Source organism: Felis catus, chromosome D1 (assembly GCF_018350175.1).
Source record: "Felis catus isolate Fca126 chromosome D1, F.catus_Fca126_mat1.0, whole genome shotgun sequence".
Taxonomy (NCBI): domain Eukaryota; kingdom Metazoa; phylum Chordata; class Mammalia; order Carnivora; family Felidae; genus Felis; species Felis catus.
In genome coordinates this window covers 17,390,752-17,397,881 of record NC_058377.1, presented here as the reverse complement: position 1 = coordinate 17,397,881, position 7,130 = coordinate 17,390,752, and positions in this window count along the sequence as shown.

Below are 7,130 nucleotides of genomic sequence, written 5' to 3'. Positions count from 1 at the left end.
TCTCTGTCGCTTAGGAGCTGAGTGATCGCTGGGAAATTCCCCTAACCCAGTGGTTTTCAACGAGGGTGACTTTTGGTCCCCAAAGGACACCTGATCACATCTAGAGGCATTTCGGATTGTCACGACTGGGAGTGTGGTTTTCCTACAGGCACCAAGTGAGGTCAGGGATGCTGCTAAGTAGACATCCTAGAGCGCACAGGACAGGCCCCACGGCAGAACGATCTGGCCCCAAACGTTAATAGTGCCTAGATCGCGAAACCCTGTCAACCGTAGTGAGCCTGCTCCTCATGTGTAAAATGGGGTGAAAAGCAGCTACCTCATTAGTTGCCAGGAAGATTACATTTCGTGTGTGTGCACGTGTGCCCAGCCGCGGCACACAGTAGGCCCTCAGTTCAGTTCCTCCTGTCACCCTCTCGAGTGCCTTCTTCATTCCGGGTGTGAAGGAGCCGGAGCGAACTCAGAAGTGCTGCCAAGCTAATTACAGGGCAGGGGCGACATTCTGAAGGAACATGAAAAGAGCCGGAATTATTTAGCCTGGAGAGGGAAAGTGGCCCAAAGGTGATTTAATAACAGTCTTAAAGCCTCAGAAGGGTTATTATTTAGGAGAAGGTAATCCACCGCTTTCCATCTCCACGGAGGAATGAAAACAAACCACAAGCAGGGCGGAATTAGACTAGATGGAAGGCAGAACTTCCCGTCTCCAGAGGTCCGCTAAAGGAAGAGCCTCTGTTGTGGAAACGGCTGCGGGAGTGGAAGGGGTCGGGTGGGCAGAAAGGCAGCAGGGCAGTGAGAATGGTGGGGTCTCCGCCCCCAGGAATTCCCGGGAACGCCAGGCCTAGGGGCTGCTTCTCAGTTCAGTGGGTGCAGGGGTGTGGGCAGGTGTCGCTCTGGCCAGTGCCCCCCAGTCCCAACTCAGTGGCTCGGGGGGGGGGCTGGGGTCTCTGTGGGGTCTCTGTGGGGTCTCTCCCCACCGTGATTCCCATGCCCGCCCGCAGGCGGGGCCTGAAGCCCCCTTAGCACACCTTGCAGCTTCTCACCACTGTGCTTGGAAGAGGAAACACGCGAAGCTCCGTAGTTTGGGCTGGACACAGCCTGTGGGGGGGCAGGCCGGTCCACGGAGGACTGTTACCCGAGGACTTCGGGCAGGCGAGAGGTAATGAGAGTGGTGACGGCGGAGAGGGGTCGGAAAATCTTCTCCTGAGCCCCGTTTCCTGGGTGGGCCTCTGGTCTCTCCATCAGGGCAGACGGTTTGGCTCCAAGTCGGGCCACCTGCTGATCTCACCGCCTGGAATCCATCCCGAGCACCGGCTCCTTTCTTCTCTCTGGAAACGTGGAGCACGGCTGGTGCCCTGACAGCCAGGGGGCTCTGCCGCTGCTGGGGAGGCTCTGCTGGTGGGGGCTCACGAGGCCCCCCACCTCGGGCTGGCCTGGGCACCTGCGCCCCTTCGGTGGGCTCCTCTATGCGTCCCGTGACTTACTCCCTGGCTGCTCCCGCTTCTCTGTGGCCACCCCCGGTGGAAAGGCTGCAAGGCCGTGAAGGCAGGGGCTAGAGGGGTGGGGCCGAGGATGCAGAACCATCCAGGCCCCGGAGGACTGCTGGCAGAACTCTGTGCTTGCGTATGGCCCAGCTGTCTGAGTCTGGGCAGAGTCCCCGCAGCGCCAGGCCCCTCCGAGGGCTGCTCCTTTGGCCTATGGCAGCGGGCAAAACAGACTGCCCACCCCCCCCGCCCTGGGGTCCCACCTGAGCAGCCAGGACAGCTCCGGGGAAGAAGTGCCTGCAGAAAGTCCCCGGGGAGGCCCTGGGCGAGGGCGGGGAAGGCGTGTGCATCCCAAGGGCTGCAGATTAGGGCAGACCGTAGGGAGGACTTTCTGCTCACAGGCAGTGAGGAACTACAAGCTGTGAAGGGGGCTTCGTGAATAACGCGGGCCTCACCTGCCGGCGGGCACGGGAGTCACCTGGGGAGCCTGGTACCCACAGAGAACCCAGGCCCCGCCGCCAGGGCTGCTGAGCCGGGACTGGGAGGCACCCGCCAGAGCAACGCTCGTTCTGGTCAGGTCCGGAGGGGTTGGTCTCCATCCCCTCAGGGCTAATGGGGACCTCTAAAGCCCCAGGGACTCTTCTTCAGCGTTGTGCTTCCCTGACCCGGGGCAGCATTTGCACCCGGCTGCCGGAGGCAGCCTGTGGTCTGGTGCAAAGAGCAAGGACCTCGGCATTTGGAACACTCGGGGGTCGAGCTCTGCCTCTGTACTAGTTCGGGGACCAACAGCAAGGCGCAAAGCTGTACCAAGCCTCCGGGGCTGCACGTTTCCTGTGAGGGGTCAGCCCCTGTTTCCTACAGCTGCTCTGAGTCCACGAAGTAATACGTGGTCTCTGTGGGGTCGGTGCTTAACAACTCATATTTGTTCCGCTTCTGCGCCCCAGGGCCGGGAGCTGAGTGAGCCCAGCCTGGCAGTTTAAGGTATTTCAGGGAGGCATCGGATCTCAGGTGGGCACCTGTCTTGTTCACCCTCGTCCCCCGTCCTGCCCTGCCCTTGAGCAATTTATGATCTCAGGAGCAGACTCAGTCGGTTTCGACAGACCCCGCAGAGGGGCCTCAAGGATCTCGGCCTCTTCCGGGCGAGGCGGAGCAGTAAACAGAGACAGACTGTGTGCCGTGGCAAGCAGAGGTAGAGAGAAGTCTGGATGACGGGGACCAAGAGGCGGCGTCTCACCCAGGCGTGAGGCGCGGGGCCAAGGAGGTGACCGCAGGGCAGAGCCTGAAGGATCCACCAGCGGGAGGTAACCGGCAGCACAGGCTCCCGTTCGCAACCCAGGTCATCTTGCTCTTCCATCGGGGGGACGGTTTGGCCCGCGCGTGCTCTGAGGTCCCATGGTCGTGCCCACAGGACACCAACCACCCGGACGGAGTGTGAAAAGCTCACCAGATGCTTCCGGGGCTCAGCGGGTTGGCATCTCAGGGGCTGTGGCCCACGTTAGCCAGCACAAGGTAGCCCCAGCGGCGTCTGGGAAATTCCCCGTCGAGAGCCACCCCGCAGCGAGGCCACCAGGGTGTGGCTCCTCGAGAAGCAAAGGTGCTGCCCTCATGAGCCACACCACTCCCCGATCGGTCTGCGAGGAAGCTTCGGTAACGAAGGAGGAGAGTTCCCCGGAGTGGGCAACGGCGCTGGGGAAACATCCCCAGCCTCTTTCGGCAGCTGTCACTTCCCGCTCACCTCCTTTCGCTTTGCTGGGGGTGCCTGTGTGACAGGGGTTTCCAAACAGCTTAAGCTCAGGAAATGCTGTGAGTGTGTGTGCGTGTGTGTGTGTGTGTGTGTGTGTGTCTCGGAGCGACTTTTATCCCCTCCGTAGGTTCAATCTGTCTGCAGACCCCTTCCTTGTCAGCAGCTGGTGAGGCAGCTCAATGATAGGAAGACACTTGTCTCACTGTTGCCAGCTGAGCGGGGCTCCCTCCGGCCCGGAGAGGACGTCTGCACACTGTTCTCCATCCACGGCTGGTAGGGGAGCCCTCCGCAAGAGCCCCCCCAGCTTGCTGCCCCGCCCGGAGAGCTGGGCCACCATGGAACCCCCCCACTACCCCCGGCCGCAGCCCCATAGAAATTCCACCTGTGCTGGTAATAAATTCGCTGCTGGAGAGGGCCACCTAGGACAGGGAGGTTGTAGAAAATAACCTCTGGAGTTCGATCCAGACTTTATGATGCGTGATTAGGACGATCGTTCCTGAAGGCCTCTGAAGTCCCTTGCTGTTCGAAGCCATTGTCCCATGGAATGGTCAGATTCTCCAGGACTGGAAAGACTTTGAATGTCATGTGGTCCCTTTCCCTCTCCCTCCCCGCTAACCGCCTCCCCCTCCCCTCACTCCATGCTTAAACCTTCCCTACGAGCTGGTCATCACTGCACTTGTATCCTTCCGCCGGCAGGGAAGTCGGTATGTCTTAAGGCTCAGGGCCGCCTGGATGGTTCAATGGCGTTTCCAACCACTGAACTGAGTCTGTCCTCACTGAGTTGCTACCCACTGGCTCTGGTTCTGCTCCCCCTGACGCACAAGGGTGGAGTCAGGTCTTTGCTCCATGATGGCCTGGCTCACTCTGGAAGGTGCTAGCACATGACCTCCGCCAGGAGAACACCTTTACTTCCTTAACCTGCTCTTCTCACGCATAGTTTTTCCTTTGGATTGGAAATGAACACTGAAATTCCATCTCAGTTCAGACTTCTTCCCCGTTGGTTTATAAAAGTGACATCATAACTGCTGAATCTTGTCCGGCTGCTGACGTTCCGATCCCGGGGAGCCAGTCAGTCAGCTGGTGGGGTGTCTCCTCTGGCCTGAACCCCAGGCTCAGAGAGGGGATCACGGAAGGAAGAGACTTGGAGCCGGCTCCCAGGGCCTCTCGGGGATTAAGGCAGGTTGGAAGAAACAGGAGACAGAGACTGAGTGAGCAGCGCGGCGAAGGAAGCGCCCAGTGACCCCGTGCCAAGGCTTTTGGAGAAAGCAGGGTCAACCTGCAGGAGGAAGGCCCTTCCTGATGGCAGGAGGCAGGAGCCAGAGATTCAGGTGCAGAGGGAGCTGGGAGGCCGTGCTGGGGGTAACGGGAGATTAGAGGGTGAGACGGGCAATCCACAGGTGGTTCTGGAGACCTGGCAGGAAGCCTTGTGCGAGGAGCCCTGTGCCTATGAAAACCTTTTAGCAAGGATGCCCGAGTCCCAGGGGACTCACAAAGGACAGGGGACCCTTTGGATGTGGAACTGGGGTGGAGCCCACACCTGCGTTTGGGCTTCTCCGTGCACGTGGACACAATGTGTCTGGCCACCAGCACTCTCACTGAAGGGAGGTCCAGATGAGGGGTGTTTTCAAGGGCACCCAGGAGCCCCTTCACCTTCCCGGGAGACCCCCATTTGCAATAGACTCAGCCAGTCTCGTCGGGTGACCGCTAACTTGACTTTGCCATGAAACAGCCAGAGGAACGCCAGACCTCTTGGCGACAGCAGCAGGTAGCGGGCTCCCCCTGACTCCAGGGAAACGCGATTCACACCTGCCGGGTCTCAGGTCCTCTCCAGAAAGACCAGCCATTTGAGGAGCTGTCTCCCCGCCTGATAGCCTCCAGATTCCTTCCCTCCACCCCTGTGCCTGATTTCCAATTTGCTGCTATTTTCCATTTCATTTCCCTCCCGCTCACCTTCCCTCCCTGTGGGATCATCGGGGCTTTGATTTCCCTTTGTCGGAATGAGCATTTCCTGTGTGTCACCACTGTCCCTCCCTCCTGCTCCCACCCCCGTGACATTGTTTAATTCAGCTGCTTCCTGCACCTGGCTTTGCCTCAGACCAACCGGGAGGGGAGGAAGGATCTCAGCCAGCAGCAACGGTCTTCCCTCCTTGCCTCCCTCTGTGTGAGATCGGGCCTCTCTGGTTACACGGGCTTCTGCTCGTGTCAGGAAGGAGTGAGCTTTGACTACTGACACTGCTGTGCTTCGAATGGGGGCTTGGAGAAATCCCGGCGGGCTGCCCAGCATGCTGGCAACAGAACGCCGGGCTATTCCCACAACCCTCTCTCTGCTGGTGACGATCCCAGTCTCTTCCCCTTGCCTGCAGGACTGTCCCCTGGCTTCTCTACCTGGGCTGGGGAGGGTGGCGGTGTGGGACAAATAGTAGCCTTTTCAAAGAACTGCAGAAAAGGCAATTCTATTTTCCGTCTTCCACACTTCCCCACTTCTGGGGGCTTCCTGTGGGAATGACTTGGTGTAACCTAAATCCTGCTCTCGGCAGCTTTAGAAGTCAGGTTGTGTTCGGTCTCACTCCCCTGGTCTCCAGGGTCAGGAGTCTAGCAGGTTAGGAACTGGGGGCAGGTGTCCCTTCCTCATTTGTGGCTTTTGTCCACGTCACTCCCACCCCGTCTCATCTCCATCTTTGGTTCAGGCTCCAAAAATGGCTCTTTTTCTGTTAGCATCTCCGTTTGATGGGACACCATCCCCAGTGGTGGTGGGAATTGAGACAGCATCTCAGAGAAAGCACAGCTTTGGGTGGGAGGCGGGGGGTAACTGCTTATTGGGTGCTGAGACCCTCATAGCAGTTGAACTAGGCTGAGATTCTGACTGACGTTCTCCAACCTGTGACCCACGGCCACAGAGATTTCAGAGCGAGGAAAGGCCCTGGTCTGCTTAAGTCAGCCATTCATCTGTTCATTGAGTTCTTCATGGAACAAACGCCTCCTGACGTTCTAGCCCCACCAGTCACAGGGCAAAGCACAGGGGAGACTGAAGTAAAACATGGTCCTTTTTTTTTTTTTTAAGGTTTATTTATTTTGAGAGAGAGGGCAAACAGGGCAGGGGCAGAGAGAGAGAGAGAGGGGAGAGAGAAAAGCCCAAGCAGGCTCCACACTGACAGCGCAGAGCCTGAGGTGGGGCTCGAACTCACAAACCGTGAGGTCGTGACCTGAGCTGAAATCAGGAATCAGACGCTTCACCGACGGATCCACCCAAGCACCCCAAACATGGTCCTTCTTTCCAAGGCGCTCATGGTCTTGGGGAAGACAAATGTATACAAGCGCGTATTACAGTCTGTGTGCTGATCGCGCTCTATGTGCAAAGTGCCACAGGGACAGTGACTGTACCTGGGGCCTCAGGGAAGGCATCACGCAAGAGACGACATTTGAGCCGCGCCTTCAAAGGAAACACAGGAGCTGGCTACGCAGTCCAGAAGGAGAAGTTACATGTTGCATTCGATGTTACATTCTTTGGGCAAACAATTCAAATTGCTGTCCATGGCGTTTGTCTCAATGCGAAGAGCGCCTGAGCTGCAAAGATTCTGAAATCATGAGATTTCTAATTGGGCGGGGTACCTCGCCTGTGACGTCGGCTGCCGTTCAGAAAGATGGGGGGACACCAGGCCACACAGAGAGCCCTGGACTCAGGACAAGCCCCTTACTGGGGCTGATGCAGAAATGTTCCAGGGAAAGGGTAGAGGGCTCCGTTTATTGTCTGAATCCTGATTTCCTGGGGATGCCAAGTGAGTCCTGGCTCCAAATTTAGAGGCAGGGAGAACATAAATCCGTTCGGCCAACGGCCAGGGGAGTCCAGACTTTGGTGTCTGTCCTTTAATCAATAGCATTAGGCCTTCCGATTGAAGGGTCTTAATTTG